The sequence below is a fragment of the Babylonia areolata genome, chromosome 13 (genome assembly GCF_041734735.1).
Source record: "Babylonia areolata isolate BAREFJ2019XMU chromosome 13, ASM4173473v1, whole genome shotgun sequence".
Taxonomy (NCBI): Eukaryota; Metazoa; Mollusca; class Gastropoda; order Neogastropoda; family Buccinidae; genus Babylonia; species Babylonia areolata.
This window is the reverse complement of record NC_134888.1, coordinates 28485831-28508330: the sequence shown is the minus strand read 5'-3', so window position 1 is coordinate 28508330 and position 22500 is coordinate 28485831.

Genomic DNA, 22500 nt, shown 5'->3' with positions numbered 1-22500 from the left:
TCAATAATCACACAGTGTCTTCACAGATACCCCGCTGCCCCTTGCCCTGAAAATCCTCTCCAACAGAGCAGGACCACAGCAGTGGATTTCCAACATTGGCGAAAACACACACACACACACACACACACACACACACACACACACACACACACACACACACACACACACACACACACACATTCCCACAAAGAATTGTGCTGTGGAATTCGTGATACTGTTTGAAGCTTCCGTTGCCTTTGCGGCTGAGACTCGTCAATGCCAGTGTGTCTGTTTAAACAAGACGCAGACATCCAGAATCAATTTTGTCGATCAAGAAGTAAGCATTCTTCCAAGGCCTCAGTTTCTCCGTCTCCTGTGTCATCCCAATGGGATTGTTTCTGTCGATGTGGGCCGCTCCTCACAGAGCCCAGCCAATTCCTTTCAACCAATACCAATACCAATGTCCGTGAAAAACAGAAAGTCGTCTTCAGACTCACCAATAAACAGCACAGAAGACACGATATGTACGGATGCATTGCGTTTTCAAATGCTAATAATCATTATAGCGATCCACCCACATGCCATTAAATGGCTTACTGGTGGTCCATGTTTCAAACCCTCCACACCCCCCCACCCGCCACCCCCAGCATAACCCAACGCGCTTAGTCAGGCCTTGAGTACATGCGTGATATATATTTGTATACCTGTCAGACGGACATTTTACTGCAGATTTTTGCCAGAGGATAACTCTTTTCTTGCCGTGTTTTGTTGTCTTTTTTCAGTGTGCCAAGTGCACGCTTCGCACAGGATAACGGTCTATCGTCCCATTGATGTTTCCGGTCCAAAGGATCCAAAGCGGAAATGCAACCCAGACCCGCACCTTCACCTTTTGTCTGTTTACTGCAATGCTTCCCAAACAAGTATTGTTGACTGCATTGCTAAGTACAGGTTCATTATTTTGCCTCCCATTGTTGCCTGCACTGCTACAAATTTCACCCACATTTTTACCCTCATTTGCCCAGTTTCCCCAAACCCTCCATTCATCCACATCTCCCACCCCTTCTAACCGATAATACTCAGATGTATTCATAAATACTTTTACAAAATGTCTTCAATCACCGATATGTGTGACGGGACATTAAACAAAAAATTCCTTCCTTCCTTCCCAAACATGGGATTGTGAGTATCTGTTCCTGGAATGGACACTTATTTCAATTATCTTTCACGGCCTTTAAACACTGTGGATTCTACCGACAATCAAAACGCAGTTTTCAACAAGCAGTTAAGTGTGAGAGACAAAGCAACATGCACAAAACAATGGAATCAACAATGGGAGACAAATGAACATTTACTTAGCAGTGCAGGCAACAATGGGAGGCAAAATAATGAACCTGTACTTAGCAATGCAGTGAACAATGGGAGACAAACGAACCTGTACTTAGCAATGCAGTCAACAATGGGAGACAAATGAACATTTACTTAGCAATGCAGTCAACAATGGGAGACAACATAATGAACCTGTACTTAGCAATGCAGTCAACAATGGGAGACAAAATAATGAACCTGTACTTAGCAATGCAGTCAACAATGGGAGACAAAATAATGAACCTGTACTTAGCAATGCAGTGAACAATGGGAGACAAACGAACCTGTACTTAGCAATGCAGTGAACAATGGGAGACAAACGAACCTGTACTTAGCAATGCAGTCAACAATGAGAGACAAACGAACCTGTACTTAGCAATGCAGTGAACAATGGGAGACAAAATAATGAACCTGTACTTAGCAATGCAGTGAACAATGGGAGACAAACGAACCTGTACTTAGCAATGCAGTCAACAATGAGAGACAAACGAACCTGTACTTAGCAATGCAGTCAACAATGGGAGACAAACGAACCTGTACTTAGCAATGCAGTCAACAATGAGAGACAAACAAACCTGTACTTGGCAATGCAGTCAACAATGAGAGACAAACGAACCTGTACTTAGCAATGCAGTGAACAATGGGAGACAAAATAATGAACCTGTACTTAGCAATGCAGTGAACAATGGGAGACAAACGAACCTGTACTTAGCAATGCAGTCAACAATGAGAGACAAACGAACCTGTACTTAGCAATGCAGTCAACAATGGGAGACAAACGAACCTGTACTTAGCAATGCAGTCAACAATGAGAGACAAACGAACCTGTACTTAGCAATGCAGTCAACAATGAGAGACAAACGAACCTGTACTTAGCAATGCAGTCAACAATGAGAGACAAACGAACCCGTATTTTGTGATAAAGACAACCACAAAACGTGCCCAACATGAACTGAAGACAACTCTGGTCAAGACAACGAATGCGCAAGCCTGCGATGTCCGGCAATCTGCTAAAGATTTCAAACCAGTTTCCGTTCGTTTGAGTGCACGTGTGTATCATGCACGACGTTCGATCTTCACTGTTTGTTCCGGGCATTGCCGACACATTCCCGTGTTACAAATGACGAAATTGATAGTAAACAAACAAAAAACAAACAAAGCAAAAATAACTATTACCTTTTATCAAACGTACAGTAGCCTGACGAGTTCTTTCACAGAAATGGCTTAGAATCAAATAGAACAAATGCGTCCATATTCTGTTCCAGAAGAGGACTGACTTTAAACGTGTCTTCCCCAGCTGCAAAACCAGCACCTGTTTCATGCTGTGGGGATCACTACAGTGTCTCATCACTTGATACATCCGTGTGTGTGTGTGTGTGTGTGTGTGTGTGTGTGTGTGTGTGTGTGTGTGTGTGTGTGTGTGTGTGTGTGTGTTGTGTTGTGTTGTGTTGTGTTGTGTTGTGTTGTGTTGTGTGTGTGTGTGTGTGTGTGTGTGTGTGTGTGTGTGTGTGTGTGTGTGTGTGTGTGTGTGTGTGTGTGTGTTTTGCGTTGTTTTGCGTTGTTGGTCGTTGTATTTTGCACGTTTGTGTTTTATTCTGATGCCTTGGCAGTTGTTGACTGTTAACTGACCATTGTTGACCACAACTGACCACTGACTGTTCAGAGTGTATTACTTTGTGACAGTTTCTGCGCACTGAATTTGACTTAACCCGCCACTATTGACTACTGCTGATCATTGCTGACCATTACTAACCACAATTGACCACCATACAAAAGTTTACAGAATGTGGGCATTTTGGCATGTTTATGTAAAATGTAGACTTCTTTACTTGATTTGACGATTCATTGACCAGTTCTGACTACTACTCAAAAGTATGCAGCTTGCGTTCTGTTCATGTCCGTTTTGCATTTTGCGTTCTTCTTTATGCAATATTTGTACTTTTTCATATGCTTTGATCGCTTTCCACTGCTGATCAGATATTGACCACTACCCAAAAGTGTATGATGAAACTGGTATAGACCTGGGGAACTTAAACCTACTGGAATATAGAAATGGGGGATTATAGATAATATACATTCTCCCTGAATCTCTACAAAGAAGCTGATACGCGTGTAGATAATCAGGGTTAGGGTAGTGATGAGTGTGTGGGCGGACGGAGGTGGGAGAGAGTGAAGGGACAAGTAAAACATCATGGGTGGACGAATGATGGGTTGGAAGGCTGGCGCCTCGGAACATTGGAGGGGAAAGATGAGGGGGAGCGGTGCGGAGGGGTGCGGGTGGGGGTCGTTTTCCAGTTTCAAGTGACCAATATCCGCAGAAACACGCTTTTGAAGACATCTGTTAAAAAATAAAAAATGAAAAAAGCTTCTCGGCTTTCTTTGAAACAAACAAGACAAAATGCATTTCCCTTGTGAAACACACACACACACACACACACACACACACACACACACACACACACACACACACACACACACACACACACACACACACACACACCAGCTCCCATGACAAACATACAAACACATATACATGCACATACATACTTTCACACTTTCGCCGTCATTTTGTCGTTTTACACATATCTACAGGCGTCGCAAAATGGGTACCCTAGGCCTTGAATATGAAGTCTAGCATGTTGTTCTGTCTAATACAATGACAAAAAAAAAAAAAACAAACAAAAAAAAAAAACGACAAACGAGATAACAAAATGTAATAAACAGGTGATAGTCTTTGAAAACTTGCCGAAAGTCAAATGCTGGAAACACGTTAGAAAGATCTCCGGTAAATTCATGATACACTACAAAGTACACGTACTAGTACGCCAATAGTAAAGCTGTCCAATACATTTTGGTCAATAGCCTAGCCGCACATGATAGACGACATTTGAACGGTTTGAACCCATGCCCCAGAGCGGGATTCCAGATGAGATTAATTAAAAATAAAGAAGTCCTGACAATTCTTTTCTTTATAAAACAAACAACACAAAAAACATAACATTTAGTGCCATATCCCCTGACAGGGTATGATGATAACTTGGAGTGATGGCCTAGAGGTAACGCGTCCGCCTAGGAAGCGAGAGAATCTGAGCGCGCTGGTTCGAATCACGGCTCAGGCGCCGAAATTTTCTCCCCCTCCACTAGACCTTGAGTGGTGGTCTGGACGCTATTCATTCGGATGAGACGATAAACCGAGGTCCCGTGTGCAGCATGCACTTAGCGCACGTAAAAGAACCCACGGCAACAAAAGGGTTGTTCCTGGAAAAATTATGTTGGAAAATCAACTTTGATAGGAAAAACAAATAAAACTGCACGCAGGAAAAAAGAAAAAAAAAGAAAAGGGTTGAGCTGTAGCGTAGCGACGCGCTCCCCTTGGGGAGAGCAATCAGAATGTCACACAGAGAAATCTGTTGTGATAAAAAGAAATACAAAAAATACATAATTTGATCGAAAAAGAAAGAACAAGCTATTCCTGCCTTGATCATTATATTAGCATCATATATATATATATATATATACGCGCGCTCGCGCGTGCGCGCAAAGCCAGAATATGGAGGGGGGGGACGTTTTGGCATAGGTGCTTTCTTGAATTCAGGGGGGAACCGAAACAGCATGAGGCGGGGAAGGGGGAACGTCCCAGAACGTTCCCCGGGGAACGTTTCAGATTCCTGAAAAGTCCGCCGGGAGACGATTTAGGACACTGATAAGTCCCCCGTGGGGCCTACGGAAGGGGGGGGGGGACGATTTGGGACGTTACACCGGCAATACCACCAACCCTTACCTGTCCCCAGCAATAATAACACCCTTTAATTAACTTCCCGGGTCACTGAGCACTTCTTCGTCGTACACCCCAGACCAATTTTCAGCTTTCCGCCTCAGGCTCCACTTCCTAACTTGCAGTCAGCCGCTGTACTGTTCAGAGCCAAATGCTGCCAGCCCAAATTCGCCAGACATGTCGCAGACTTCAGCGGTGGTCAGCAGCCGTGCCAGCTGTTTGAGCTTCACCGGTAAAACAAGCAAGTCTGACAGTGCGTTTGGTTCCAGATTAGAATATGTCGCGGTATATTGGTTACAAATAAAATTCTAAAAAAAAAATTAAAAAAAAAGGGGGGAGGGAGGTGTACAGCAAAATGTTTTTAATAGTGACATGTGTAATATCTGTAAAAATGAAAAAGACAGTTCCACACTACTTATGACACTGTACATTTTCTCAGCTCTTTTTGGGAGACTCAGCGAATGTGTTGAAGGAAAAGTGTGAAAATTGCGCAACTGTAAAATTGAATACAGAATTGAAATTATTTGGAAACGATATCACAAAAACAGATGAAATATTTGACTATATCATTCTATTTGTGAAACATTTTATCTATAAATAATAAACTTGAATAATATCAAACCATGAATAAAACGGACCTAAGAAATGCATATAAAGTCGAAAAATATGTACAATCGATGGACATGGTGTCCATAGCATTTCCCAGAAAACGGTACCCATACATTAAAAAAATGTATTATTTTTTTTTCTCAAGGCCTGACAAAGCGCGTTGGGTTACGCTGCTGGTCAGGCATCTGCTTGGCAGATGTGGTGTAGCGTATATGGATTTGTCTGAACGCAGTGACGCCTCCTTGAGTAACTGAACTGAACTGAACTGGTCTGATCTGAGCTCCCAAGAACAAAACTGCGCAAGTACCCGCGTGGTCCTTACTCAAGGGAACTATGGCGTCCTTTCACTTCGTGAGCTACTGAAACTGAAACTGAAACTAAAAAAATGGTGGAAAGCAACGGAGCATAGAATGTTTAGAATGTTACATGAAACGCCGTGTAGTCTGGTAACAATGCCACGGGGTCCCTCACAGTAGTGTTGTATGCTGGATCGGCGTGGTTTGCTGTTTGTTATGTGTCACACACAGCGCCTGAGAATCTGAGAACGCTGGTTCTAATCGCGGCACGGTCGCCAGTATTTTCTCCCTCTCCTGTGGCGGTCTGGACGCTAGTCATTCGGACGCGACGATAAACCGAGGTCCCGTGTGCAGCATACACTTAGCGCACGTAAAAAAACCCACACACACAAACCAACACACACACGCACGCACACACACACACACACACACACACACACACACACACACACACACAAACCAACACACACACGTAATTTGACCACTTTTGTAAGGTGGTCAGTGTGGTCAGTAATGGTTAACAATGAACAGCAGAAAGTAGTGGTCATCTAATTGTCAAATTCTGTCAAGACTGGTATAACCATCACAAACAAGTGCAATTCAAACATTGTGGTCAGCAGTTGTCAACAGTGGTCAGGTAGTGGTCATAAAAACTCATCAAGACATCACAATGCAAAAAAAGTGACAAATAACGAAATCTGAAGACTTTGGAGTTGGGGTCAACAGTGGTCAACAGTGGCCATAGACGTAGGGGAACACTGGCCAAAAGGACCATTGACCTGGTGGCGCAAAGACCTGCAAAATGTTTTTTTTTTTTTTCTGGGGCAGTGGGGTGGGGGGGACGGAGCTGGGGGAACATATAGATGACCCACAGATTCCCCTCCTCACTGTTTCCGATACGCTAGACGTATTTGTTTATTTACTTATCTATGTGTGTGTGTGTGTGTGTGTGTGTGTGTGTGTGTGTGTGTGTGTGTGTGTGTGTGTGTGTGTGTGTGTGTGTCCCTTTCTCTGTATCTTTCTTTGTCTCTATATCTCTCTGCCTCCCTCTGTCTGTCTCTGTCTGTATCCCTCCCCCCCACGTCCCCTGTCTTTCAAGAAGGGACGGGGATTGTCATGATGCATGTGGTCAACTGTCTTGTGTCCTTTCCCACTGACTGGAACGAACAGCAATGAATCTTATTTCACGGGGACTCTTGCTGGCTGTACTGAAATTCAGGTCAAGGCTGTTGTATATTCGACAGAATGTGAAAGAATAATTGTAATACAAAACGTAATTAAAAAATAAGAAAGAAAAACAGACAGAGATGGCCTTTTGTTCTCGTTTTACGTGACCACTAACCTTGTTTGTAGAACAGGAAATACATAAGTGGATTTTTTTTTTGTCTTACTCCTCTTAACATTTTCTTTGTCTGTTACATGATATATTCGTGGAATCTGCTTGTGTAACCATTCTTCTCTGAACAAATTTTGCATGGGACTAAAAACTCACTTTCCTTCTTTCAGACTGAGAAGCTACAATTTCATCCAATCCATGAACGCGACTGACATCGATAAGATTCCCAAATCCGGATTTGTCAAGTGGGGTCTGGACTTTAGTCGCGCCATGATTCAGTTACTTTACAAGCTATAAAACAGGCCCACGAGATAAGAGAAATATATGTGTGGTTTCTGTCTGAAACTTCCTTAGTTAACAAGGTCCCAGTAAGGCGTAGTGAGCAGAGAATAACACTCATCGTGATTGGTCCGTCGCTGCAGAGGACTTTCCCGCAGTAATGTGAAGGGAAAAGGCCATCGACTTCCTGATATCAGCACCGTTGGAGTGCACGGTCTGAGTTAAGGGACCGGCGTGTCTTGGGTCGTCCTTCCTTCCTTCCTTCCTTTGTTTCTTTTCTTCCTTCCTTCCTTCCTTCCTTTCTTTCTTCCTTCATTCCCTTCTTTCTTCCTTCCTTCCTTCCTTTCTTCCTTCCTCCCTCCCTTCCTTCCTTTACTTCTTCCTTCCTTACTTTCTTTCTTTCTTTCTTCCTTCCTTCCTTCCTTCCTTCCTTTCTTTCTTCCTTCCTTTCTGTCTTCCTTCCTTCCTTCCTTTCTTTCTTCCTTCCTTCCACTTTTTCTTCCTTTCTTCCTTCCTTCTTTTCTTTCTTTCTTTCTTCTTTCTTTCCTCCCTTCCTTTCTTTTTTTCCTTCCTTCTTTTCTTCCTTCCTTCCTTTCTTCCTTCCTCCCTTTCTTTCTTTCTTCCTTCCTTTCTTTCTGTCTTCCTTCCTCCCTTTCCTTCCTTCCTCCCTTTCTTTCTGTCTTCCTTCCTTTCTTCTCAAGGCCTGACTAAACGCGTTGGGTTACACTGCTGGTCAGGCATCTGCTTGGCAGATGTGGTGTAGCGTATATGGATTTGTCCGAACGCAGTGACGCCTCCTTGAGCTACTGAAAACTGAAACTCCTTCCTTTCTTTCTTCCGTCCTTCCTTTCTTCCTTCCTTTCTTTCTTTCTGTCTGTCATTCTTTCTTTCTTTCTGCCTTCCTTTCTTCCTTCCTTCCTTTCTTTCTGTCTGTCATCCTTTCTTTCTTTCTGCTTTCCTTCCTTCCTTTCTTTCTCTCTGCCTTTCTTCCTTCCTTCCTTTCTTTCGTTCTTCGTTCTTTCTTTCTTTCTTTGTGATGCGATCGGCATCTGTCTGCAGCCTTGGGGTGAACGTTTCATGTCAGATGAATGGCAATGTTTCTAATGAATGTTCTTGGTTTTTGTGTTGCCTGCATGTCTCCACAGAACATTACTGACCTCTGGGTGTAGTTGCAGCTTGAGAGGCACGTCTACAGTAGAGGATTGGCAGAAGATTTCTGTGCTTATATTGCTTTTATTCTTTCTTTCCTTTTCTTTTCTTTCTTTATTCCTTCCTAGCGTTACTTTCTCTCTTATCGCAAAGACAGGTCACGTATCGCTAAAATTGGCTTCATCTGAATTAAAAAAAACAACAACAACGAAAACATGTTAGATATAGGATTTCATATCTATATTGACAATCCGGATTTCATTCACTGGGCAGGAAAACAAATGTTCATTCTTTAAGAGTGTCTTCCATTTGGTAAGTCAGCCTCATGTCCTTGGGAACTGCACCCGGCTACCACCCGAGTTGTCTGTGTGTCTCCTCATTGTGCACTGCTCTCATCTCTTCTTCTTCTTCTGCGTTCGTGGGCTTCAACTCCCACGTTCACTCGTATATACGCGAGTGGGCTTTTTACGTGTATGACCGTTTTTATCCCGCCATGTAGGCAGCCATACTCCGCTTTCGGGGGTGTGCATGCTGGGTATGTTCTTGTTTCCATAACCCACCGAACGCTGACATGGATTACAGGATCTTTAACGTGCGTATTTGATCTTATGCTTGCATATACACACGAAGGGGGTTCAGGCACTGGCAGGTCTGCACACATGTTGACCTGGGAGATCGTAAAAATCTCCACCCTTTACCCACCAGGCGCCGTCACCGTGATTCGAACCCGGGACCCTCAGATCGAAAGTCCAACGCTTTAACCATTCGGCTATGGCGCCCGTCACTGCTCTCATCTGATTCCAGTCGTTTGAGTGTCTCTGCAGTTTACATGTCTGTTGGTTGACTGAAGGTTAATTGTCTGTCTTTTGCATGGTACACCACCCTCATGTGGCTGATATGTGCTTGTGTCCATATCCATCTGGTTGATTTTTGTTTTTTGTTTTGTTTTTGTCCGAGCGCACATCGGATACCCAATCGATTGAGTGTCTTTGTATTTTACGACTGTTGTCTGACTGATGCCCATTCGTTTGAGTGTCTTTTGTATTTGATAATGGTCTGAATGATACTTCATTGTCTGAGTGTCTTTGCATTATACATGACTGTCGTCTGATTGATACGTCATTGTCTGAGTGTCTTTGCATTTTACATGACTGTCGTCTGATTTGCATTTTGCATGACTGTCGTCTGATTTGCATTTTGCATGACTGTCGTCTGATTGATACGTCACTGTCTGAATGTCTTTGCATTTAACATGACCGTATATCTATTTAATACTCAGGGTAATGAGATGAACATCAATGAACAAAATCTTTTATTGGGGCATAGTCTTCTTCTTCTTTGTTTGTGGGCTGCAACTCCCACGTTCACTCGTATGTACACGAGATGGTTTTTACGTGTATAACCGTTTTTACCCCGCCATGTAGGCAGCCATCCTCCGTTTTCGGTTTTCGGGAGGGGGCGGGGGGGGGGGGGGGTGCATGCTGGGTATGTTCTTGTTTCCATAACCCACCGAACGCTGACATGGATTTCAGGATCTTTAACGTGCGTGTTTGATCTTCTTTCTTGCGTATACACACTAATGGGGTTCAGGCACAAACAGGTCTGCACATTTGTTGACCTTGGAGATCGGAAAAATCTCCACCCTTTACCCACCAGGGAGACAGTAAGACGATAACAAGAGGTCAACAGGGAGATAACGAAGCAGCGCAAGAAACATCACAAGAAATGAACGTACAAGAACAACTCAAGAAAGTTACAGAAAGCAGCGAAAGTTACAACCCTCACAATGATGAAGAAACACAACACAATAAAGACGAAAACACATGATAACACATTACGAATGATCAAAACAGGACGGCATTACGTGTAACCATGGAGAAAAATCCCTACATCAAAATACATGTCTCAGTAGTGGTGAGTCGTGCACCATATCTTTGATAAAAAAAAAAGCAACAACAACAAGAAAACAAACAAACAAACAAACAAAAAATCAAATCTGTCATAATAGCCATATCCTCGCAACGATGTTGTCAAATCCATGTTCTCTGCAATCAGCATGCCCGTAATCATTCTTGAAAGTCAATCTGGGCACAGTCAGGTTTTTCAAACTATAATAAACACGTGATATTTCCCGACGATTATAGGCAGCATAACAGACCTAATCTTCCTCCCGAACGTTGCTTTTCAAGTACGTGTCGGATTTAATGACACGGCTATAACTGTGCTGACGAGGTGCCTGATGGTCACTTTTCCATTGCATATGTCTCTGTCTGTTTTTGTGTCTGTTTAAGACTTTGTGTTTACAGTGCCGTCACACATACGGCAGACATTTAGTGAAAGTATCAATTTCTGTGTGTGTATCCATTTCTTGGTGTGTTTTATCTTTCATTGAAATGTCGGCACACGGAAATCATTGTGTTGTTCTGTGGATGAAGTGTCTTCACTTGTTTATATGTCACTTTTCTTTATCAGCAAACGTGTTAACAGTTACTCGATTGGAACGTATGACACACTTCTTGACTGTCTTGCAGCTTCGCTAATGTCTGTCTGTTTCTTCTCCGTGGCTCTGTCTGACTGCCAGTCTGTCTGTCTGTCTGACTCTCTCAGTGTCAACGTCTCTGTCGCTCTGTTATCCCCCCCCCGCCCCCCGCATCTTCTTTCTTTCTCTTTTTTGTTCTTGTTTTGTTTGTTTTTTGCTTTTTTGTTTGGTGTGTGTGTGTGTGTGTGTGTGTGTGTGTGTGTGTGTGTGTGTGTGTGTGTGTGTGTGTGTGTGTGTGTGTGTGTGTGTGTGTGTGTGTGTGTGTGTGTGTGTGTGTGTGATCAAAACCAAAAATACAACAGTCTGGTGCGATGTTCCAATAACGTTTTATGTCTGATGACTTCAAGACCTGCTTCTGTTTTGATTGTCCTCATGTACCCAAACCCATCGTTCGCAATTAGACTTGCCCCTTAGCATTTGTTCTCGGGCACCCCTGCTAAATATTTCACACACATAAAAACCAAAAAACCAAACCAAAACAAGCAAACCAACAAACCGTTGAAAAGGAGAAGTTGAACTTTTCCTGATGCAACCAATCGGAGAAAGCCTTGAAAAACAGAAGAGCGACGATTTACGGTCGTACGACTTGTTTCCTCTATAATACACACGTTGAGCTGGGTCGTTCGCGGTTAGGGCTACCTACCCTACTGACAGTCCAGTGACGCAGTCATTCTGGTAATTCGTCCGGTTCTTCTTCTCATTCTGGTTCGTGCAGTCTACATATTTCCCCAACAAAGTCTCTCCCAGGTTCAGCTTCCTTGTTACGTTGACCATAACATCGTGTCTGCAGGATCACAGCCATGGTGGTAGCATTTTCTGAACTCATCTGCCTATCTGTCTGTTTGTCTGCTGCCTGTCTGTCTGTTTGCGTGTCAGTGTGTACAGCAGAGAGATGTGCGCTCACGTCAATTGATATCCAATAGTTGGTAGATGAATTCTCTCTCTCTGTGTGTGTGTGTGTGTGTGTGTGTGTGTGTGTGTGTGTGTGTGTGTCTGTCTTTCTCTGTCTTTCTGTCTGTGCCTGTCTGTCTGTCTGCCTATCTCTCCCTCTCTCTTTGGTTTGCTGTGATGATGCTCACATCAACATACGAACGATGGTTAGGACGACAATTTTTGTTTTGTTTTCTTTTCTGACTTTGGGCAACTTGAGTGGGACCGCCGCTATGGGAATATCTTTTTTCACCAAACTGCGAAACAGAAAATTGAATCGTGACATTTTGTTCGGGTCTTATTCTCCCTCTGCCCGCTTCCTCGTCCACCGCCCATTGTGTATGCATTTACTTTTTTGGGGGGTGAATATTCATGAGGTCTTTCTGTGCACTACTCGTTGATCACAATTCACGAGATCTGTCTGCGCATGACCGTGAAAGACTGTCTCCTCTTAAAGCTGCAGGAGTTACTTCACCCTGTTGGGGTTCAGCACAGCTGATACACAGCTGTCACACGGCGGCGTTCGCACTCCGTCCATCTGCAAGTTTTGTTTCTTTATTTTACTTTAATATATATATATATATATGTATGTATTTTATATAGCGCTGAATCTTGTGCAGAGACAAACCAAAGCACTTTCGCACGCATGCATAACCTTAAAACTGGAGAAACTGATGACAAGGAAGAGGCAGGGAAGGGAGGCTATTTTCGGAAGCGGAGGGTTTTAACCCTTTCACCGCCGGTCAATTTAGAGTACAAAATTCCCCTGTGGTATAAACACAGAAAAGACAGTGGCTAAGAATAGCTGGGGATTCCCTGTGAGATGTATAGAAAATATGGCCTATCCTTCCACCGAACATTAAGAACAGTAGGTTCATGGATAACAGACCAATGAATGGTCACCTTTCAGTGACATGGGTCCTCTACCGCGCCTGTGCATAAATGCGTGTTTGGCGGTGAAAGGGTTAAGGCCAGACATGAAAGAGCTGAGTGTGGAGACTTGATGAAGCGAAAGAGGAAGTTCATTCCAATTGCAAGGTCCAGAGACAGAGAAAGAACGGCGGCCAACCGCGTTAACATAGCGGATCCGAAGCCGATCGTAGAGAGCGAGATGGAGTGTAGAGGTGAAGGCAGCCGCAGAGATAGGAAGGGGCAGTTTTGTAAATAAATTTGATAACATAGAGTGCTGATAATTCTGTGTGAGACAGGGAGGCAGTGGAGATGTTACAAAAGAGGAGTGATGTGCTCAGATCTTTTCTTTGTATGCGCTGAAGGGACTGAATGGATGAAGCAGGCAAACCAGACAATAGAGAGTTACAGCAGTCAAGGCGAGAGAGAATGAGAGAAACGACAAGTCTAGATGTTGCGTCAATGGACAGATATTTCCGGATGGAACTGATGCGCCGCAATTGACAGTAGCAGGATTGACATGTCTGACTGATAAAGTTTTGCATGGACAGTGTGTTGTCAAGGACAACGCCGAGGTTCCTGACTGAACTGGAAAGAGGGATGGAAATGCTTCCAAGTTTGATTGTGTCAGTTGTGATGGAAGAGAGTTTTTGTTTAGTTCCTATGATCATTGCCTCAGTTTTGTCCGCGTTCAATTGTTACTTATTTAGAGCCAGTTTTGAATGTCCAGGAAGCAGTTCGATGTTTCTTGCAAGAGCGACGACAGTTTATATACGACAGTTTATATATATATATATATATATATATATATATATATGTATGTATATATATAATCAGTTTCATTTAGTTGAATTTTTTTCCGTTTTGCATTTCCAAGATCGCGGCGTAGGTGCTCTCTCTCTCTCTCTTTCTCTCTCTATTTGTATCTATATATACATATCTATAAATGTATACATAGACAGATATATAGACATATTTACGCACACACACACACACACACACACACACACACATATATATACATATATATATATATATATATATATATATATACATATACATACATACATACATACATATGTCTAAGCATTATACAGATATATAAAACACACCGCTATGTGTATCCGGCTTTTCCCAGTGATTGGCTCTGGGCATTGAGAGTCCCAACCGGAGCCATCGAGATTGAAGCGTATTGTTGATGGTGTACGAAATCTGATTGAACATGAGTGATCTTTTCCTGGAAAAAGACTTCCCTTTGGGAGCAGCGTCTGATTGAACATGATTGATCTTTCAAGGGAGGGGTTTTCCCTGTTGGGGAAAAAAAAGAATCGGTGGACGATTTTAAGTGCATATTTGAAGTTAGTGGACTGGCAAAGTTTCTTGAACAAGTATTTTTTTCCTTTTCCCGATCTTTCCATCTTTCTTTCTTTCTTTCCATCTCTCTCGTTCCGCCATATTTACTCTCTTGCTTGCTCTATGTGTATTGTATTGTATTGCTATTTTCGTCACAACAGATTTCTCTGTGTGAAATTCGGGCAGCTCTCCCCAGGGAGAGCGCGTCGCTACACTGAGAGTGCCTCCCTTGCTTTTTTTTCTTTCCTTTTTGAATGTTTTTTTTTTTTCTGCCTGCAGTTTGTTTTCCTATCGAAGTGAATTTTTGACTCACTTGTGTAAACAAAGCGAGCCTGTGTGTTAATCCGGTGTTCGGTTCTCTCTCTGTCTGTCTATCTGTCTGTCTCTATGTATGCCTGTGTATCCGTAGTAAACTTTAACATTGCCATTGTCTCTGGAAATACTTTGTCCGTCAATACCAACTCTGGCTTAAAAATCGTAGGAAAGAAATTCTTCACAGTCATACCAATAAGAGTTTGTAAGTCTGCCGAATTAAGCCGTGATTTCCGTATCATTAACGGTTTATTTCGTTGAGGCCATTTTCGGGACTCCGAAAACATCATAAAACAACATTCCAGTTGCAGTGACGTCACTCAGTGAGATTTTCTTGTTCGCAATTAAATGGAAAGAAATATAAATTCTGGACAGAACACATACAGTGACACAGTGAGAGAGAGAGATAGAGAGAGAGAGAGGGGGGGGCGGGGGAGTGGGGGGCGGGGGCGTTTGTATGTTTGATACATCAGTCCTATGGACTCGTCAGATATCAAGACTCAACGTGCACTCCCCCCTCGCCCCCCCCCCCCCCCCCCATCTCCTGCACTGTGATGGTAAATAACACAACAGTGACATGTGGTGTGGCTATGTTCCTGTCGCTTCCTTCTCCTCCTCCTCCTTCCCCATTCCATGTATTTTTTTTTTCTGTATGGATGAATATTCACGGGGATATTTCTGTGCACTATTCCGCCTATCACTATTCACGGGATGCGTCTGTGCGTGACAATGAAACACCGTTCTGTTCTTTCAGCTTGCAGCAGAAGTCTCTCATGTCTCTGCCAGGATTGAATGGCTGACAGCTGAAGTCAACTGTCACAGAACGACGTCCAGGGAGGGAATTTAATTTTTTTTTTTTTTAAGAAATAGAGACTAGGAGACGGTGATGTGTGGACACAAAGAGAGAGAGAGAGAGGTGGGGCTGGTTGACACACACTCACACACACACGCACACACACGCACGCACGAACACGCACGCACACACACATACGCATGACGACAAACACGCAAACACACACACACACACACACACACACACACGTAAGCACTGCAGCTGAGGTTCAAAAATACATGCGTAGTTCTGACACCAAAAGAGAACAAGATTAAGTCCCAGGAGAATGGTTTTAATTCCAGATTCTGAACCACTTCCATGACTAACAATGCACAACAATCACCAACCTCGTATGTGCACAAATAGGCGAACTCATAGAATAATCAGTTTACACTTACATAAAGACCTACATGTACATATACAGTTACAATATGCAGCAGACGAAAATGATATTTACATATATGTGCTCGGATGGCCACGTGCCGTGAACGATGGTAACGATCCGTCATCCAAACTAAACTGTAGCGGTCACAAAAAAAGGAAAGAAAGAAAGAAAGAAAAAACAAACCGAAAATAAAAGAAGTAAAACTAAAAGCTACATCAGCATCAAATAATTTCCTGGTCTGGCTTTTGCAGCCACAAAGGCATCTCAAACACTCTATCCATCCCCCCCCCCCTCCACAGCTACGAACCCTTGAACAGTACAAACACACCAGAACTGGGCACCCTTGGAAACCCAAATGCTCGCGTAAGTACCCCTGGCATCATCTAAGGGCATGATTTCATTTCGAGCGAAGAAAAACCCAGAGTGAAGATTTCACCCGGTGTCCCGTGTCAAGCACCACCTGCAAACGGCGTCTCCGCTGTCTGGGACTTCTGTCTTCTGAGGTCCTCCCCCGCATCGGTGGAGTGATGGCCTAGAGGTAACGCGTCCGCCTCGGAAGCGAGAGAATCTGAGCGTGCTGGTTCGAATCACGGCTCAGCCGCCGATATTTTCTCCCCCTCCACTAGACCTTGAGTGGTGGTCTGGACGCTAGTCATTCGGATGAGACGATAAACCGAGGTCCCATGTGCAGCATGCACTTAGCGCACGTAAAAGAACCCACGGCAACAAAAGGGTTGTTCCTGGCAAAATTCTGTAGAAAAAATCCACTTTGATGGGAAAAACAAATAAAACTGCAAGCAGGAAAATATACTAAAAAAAAAAATAAATAAAAAAGGGTGGCGCTGTATTATAGCGACACGCTCTCCCTGGGGAGAGCAACCCGAATTTCACACAGAGAAATCTGTTGTGATAAAAAGAAATACAAATACAAAATACAAATACAACATGAACTGCATGCTGAACCGTGAATTGGGCACCTGCAGGCCGGGGGAGGGAAGGGACGGCCCGAGATGGACTGAGAGACCTCAGGCCTCAGACCTGTGGGCAGGAGAAGGGTTAACAGCGGCTGGATGGCCAAGGGCCGCGGAGCAGTCAGTGAATCATTGACGACGTCAGGTCCTCGTGCATCATCCAACGGCACGCTAGCATCCCAGTCGAAGTAAGTATGGAAGTAGGTCTTGTGATGATTGTCATAAATCGAATATTTGTTTAAAGCTGAGTGTTTTATTTATTCGTTTATTTGTTTATTTATTCATTTATTTATATTACAAATATTATTATTACAATTATCATTATTATCACTCTGGTTATGATTATGATGATGATGATGATTTTCATTATCATATTTATCATCATCATTATCTTTATTATTATTTTAAAAATCATTTATCATTATCATTATTATTGCCATCATTACTATTATCCTTATTATCCTTATTATCATTATCACTATTATCATAGTTCTTCTTCTTATTATTATTATCATTGTTGTTGTTCTTATTATTATCATTATTATTATCGTTTTTCATATTGTCTTCATGAAAGTGAAACGCATCATTTGCAATCAGAAAAAAAAGACATAATTCATTGTTCCAACATTGTCTCCACATAATCACGACAGAAAACAAAATGATGGAGCTTGTGTCAAAGCAACAGCAAGTGACGTATGACACATATAGACAGTTTCTCACTTCACTATGACACATATAGACAGGTCCCTCATCAGTTCCTCAGACTAGTCGGTCATGAATCAAAATATATCTGTCCATTTAATGTACAGTTTTTCTCACGTGCAGACGGACAGAGCGACAGACATGGATCAAAGCTGGCGAGAGGTAGGGGAATGACACAGACACACACAGCAAAATGCAAACTGTACACCCACTTGGCACATCGGCCTGTAGCTCGTTTTCCCTGCCAACAACCAGGGCTGGGCTGGGGGGTGAGGGTGGGGGTGAGGGGGTCCATCCAAACCAATCGACCCAACAACGTTAAAAGCACATGGAGGAAAAAAAAAACTCGCCTCTCCTCTCTTTGGCAATCTAAAACACGCGAACTTTACATAGTCCAGCTTGACTAACAAAACAAACCATCGACCAGTGAACCCCTCGCCTGTTGTTGAGTAAGCCTGCCAGTGAAAAGCTCCCGCCTTCATGACCTAAAACTGAGCTGGCATGTAAGGATATCAGTCTTCGATTTTTGTTCTTCTTGTATTCTTACGTCCGTCTCTCCCTGGCTTTGGGGAATGCCATATTTTGTATGATAGTCCTGTCCGACTATGACCACCAGAAGAGCAGAGGTGGCATCTGCTGCTCTGACATTCTGGGCTAGAATTAGATTACAGTGGAAAGTGTCTTGCCCATGTTACATCCACACTATCTCGGCCAAGGGGTGTTTTGGACAGTCGGGTGTTGGTATGGTTCCTAAAGGCCAACTAGCCTCCAAGGCTGCAGCGCTAAGAGCCAATGCAATCCTGCCTGCTAATTTCAGAGTCACAGTCCTTCACAAAAGACAAAGCTGTAAATGACTTCCCATTGCTGCAGAAAAAAAAACAAACCGTTGATCATACACCGCTGACTTTGCTGTTGGTCCAACTGCGAGCTTATGTCAATTTGCGATATAAACCGAACGTTGGGCATTATTATTTTTTTATTTTTTGCACAGCAAGACCAACGAGAGCACACACACAAACTACGCAGAGTAGTAAAAGAGATCACAGATGGTGCCACACTGATCTCATTGAACAAACGTTCAGCCGACAAGGGGTTAAAGGCCTGGTTTGCATCCACCTAAGTTTTGTTGACTTTTTTTTTTTTTTTTTTTTTTAAAGGAAACATGTCAGTTAAGATTACATTGTATCACTATCATGCTGTCTACAACAACAACAACAATAACAACAACAATAACAATAATAATAATAATAATGGTGGTGATGATGATGATGATGATGATAACAACAACAATAATAATGATAGTGATAATGATAATGACAACAAACATACAAACAAATATACACACACCAACACATAAGTAAATGCGAGACGGGGACAGGGGATATGTGTAACAACGGATCGTCAACAACGTGTGATACACCCATCTGTAGTCAGGTTAGAAAGCAAGCAAAAAGCACGATATGATAATCATAGAAGATTTAACAGTAGTATGAAATCCCGGTACCTGGATTTCTGAATTCAGCACAGACAGAGACAGACAGACAGACAGACACACACACACACACACACACACACACACACACACACACACACACACACACACACACGTATCCTATATAACAGCGTGGTAATGACAATCGACACTAACTTCCATTTCACAAGTTTATCTACAATGTAAACAACGTGAATGGAGCGTGTAAGTATTCTTTCACGATTTGTTTGAACACCGATCTCTACTTATCTTATCAATATGTGTGTGTGTGTGTGTGTGTGTGTGTGTGTGTGTGTGTGTGTGTGTGTGTGTGTGTGTGTGTGTGTGTATGAAGGAAGGATTTAGAAATCAGTTCCCAATGAGCGGAAACGTAGAGCAGACGAAGAGTGGACAGAATCAGTTCAGGACCACACAAAAGCACTGACAGACAACGCTCTGAGGCAAGGAACAGTGACAATAAAACCCGCTTTGTTCCAGTTCCACAGTCACACTGTGACATTTCGGAGTCAACAAATTCAACTTCTTATTCACAGAAACAGCCATATGTTGGTTCGACAAATCAAACAAATTCAGCGTCTTGCTCACAGAAACAGACGCGTGTTGTTGGTACGACAAATCAAACAAATTCATCTTCTTGCTCACAGAAACAGACACAAGTTGGTACGACAAATTAAACAAAGTCAACTTCTTGTTCACAGGAGCAGACCTTTTTTGGGGTTCGGCTGATTCAACAAATTCAACTTCTTGCTCACAGAACCAAACACATTTTGGTGCGACAAATGAAACAAATCAACTTCTTGCTCACAGAACCAAACACATTTTGGTGCGACAAATGAAACAAATTCAACTTCTTGCTCACAGAACCAAACACATTTTGGTGCGACAAATGAAACAAATTCAACTTCTTGCTCACAGAACCAAACACATTTTGGTGCGACAAATGAAACAAATTCAACTTCTTGCTCACAGAACCAAACACATTTTGGTACGCACACGCAATCGTCCACTGTCACATTACGTGGTAAGATATCTCAGGAAAGTACTATGACTGCAACTACTGCTACAACTACTATTACTACTGCCCCTACTACAACCACTACTGCACGCACACACACACACACACACACACACACACACACACACACACACACACACACACACACACACACACACACACATATTTTCTAAAACCACAAATGTGGATAGAGGTTAAGCAAAAGAACAAACACACACACACACACACACACACACACACACACACACACACACACACACACACACACACACACACACACACACACACACACACACACACACACACACACACACGTGCACCTGTGCGCATACGCGCACACAGTGTATTCATCATCATCAAAAGCAATGCAGTAATGTAACAGCAACAGCACAGCAACAACAGCAACTACATCAGAGCAGTGATAACGTGGTCACAGGATGGTGCTAATTCAAAACAATTTATTACACATAAATTATCCCTAGACGGACAACTCCGAAACTATGTACCTCTCTGTCTGTCTGTCTCTCTGTCTGTCTGACCACATATTGTGAACCTTCCCAACTGCTCTTGTTTGTAAGAATGCCCAGACACATTCTGTCAACGGTCGAACATTCAGAGTCGCTGGTGGTTTGTATAAAGAAGTCTAGAAATGTCAATAGGCACTTGCCCTTAAAGAAAGAAAGAAAGAAAGTAAGAAAGAAAGAATCGAAAAAAAAGAAAGAAAGAAAAAAGAACGACTTTACTTTTACCATGGAAACAGCTCTGTTGACCTAAAGGCCACAGCCAACAAGCATTGTCCGTCTTCACATATTTAGCGTCGGGCAAGGACTCTTTTCCTGCCCCCTGATATCTGGGCGATCAATGGTCGTATTGATCTGAGATCCCGTTGATAGACAAAGGGAATGATGCTCAGCTTTGAGCAACGCACCGTTTTCGGGGTTCGTGTTTAATCGACAAAAGAAGATTTCCAAAGTCTGGTCATTTATTCCCTGGGACTTTCTTCAGACTTTTTTTTTGTTTTTGTTTTTTTTTGGGGGGGAGGGGGGGGTGTAGGGGGCGTTGGGGTGGGGAGGAAGCGGGTTGGGCTGGGTATGAGACAGGAAGATATACAGGCATTGAGCAAGTGAAAAGTTGCTGAGCTGTTTGCCAAGTGCAGCAGTGAATTCACAGCCTTCTACTGTGGGTCATATTGACAGAAATTATCCATCTCCTCCCCACCCAATAAAAAGAAATAACAGCATTGCGAGGTTTCAATTACAAGTTGGCTTGACAGTGTCACTATATCCACGTATCTTGTTGTGGCAGCGTGGCTTTTTGGACTGGGTTATTTCCTGAGACCTTGTGAAATGGAAAGATCAAGTTGAGGGACATGTATTGGACAGACGTGTAAAATTTGAGGACAGTGTTCTTCGTCCATTCAGGAACACAGCACAAAGAGGGCCTCCTTCCTGTCTGTGGATTCGTTTTTCGAAGACTATAGCAGATAATTCCAGATCCTTTCTTTCTTTCTTTCTTTCTTTCCTCTCTTTCGACACACATACACATTTACTATCACTCTCGCATATTCGTTCTCTCATTCTCACTCGAAAGCTATGTGATTTGTAATACAAAACAGTCATAGATTACATATTTCAAAGCAACAACATAATTGATACGGCAATATCGTCACACTAGATTGATGTGTGTGTGTGTGTGTGTGTGTGTGTGTGTGTGTGTGTGTGTGTGTGTGTGTGTGTGTGTGTGTGTGTGTGTGTGTGTGTGTGTGTGTGTGTGTGTATGTGTTAGACAGACAGACAGACAGACAGACCGACCGACCGACCGACCTAGACAATATCAAATATCTACATTTCAAACTTACTTATTTCTGAAAAGTGATTCCACGTGATGTCTAATTCAGTTTACACGCTCTCACACACATCTCTGAAGTGATATACATACATTACCGCTGAATTAACCGTCCATTTTACAAATACTGACATCGATATGCATTTGCCTCTCCAAAGATATGCTGTTTTGTACAAATATTGTGCAACGTTCTTTAAGCAAAACTTGTTTCAAAGTTTTAATGATTCCAGTTTCAGTGATGGCGCATGTTTGAACTGATCAGTAAATGTGAAACACGCAATGAATACTTTTGTCGAGAAACTGAAGGCGTACAAATAAACTTAAAGTGGAAACAAACATGTAAAGCATCTTTCAAGAGACATTGATGACAGCAATGGTAATGAAAACGGTGATTTTGATGATTACGAAGACGACGACGACGACGACG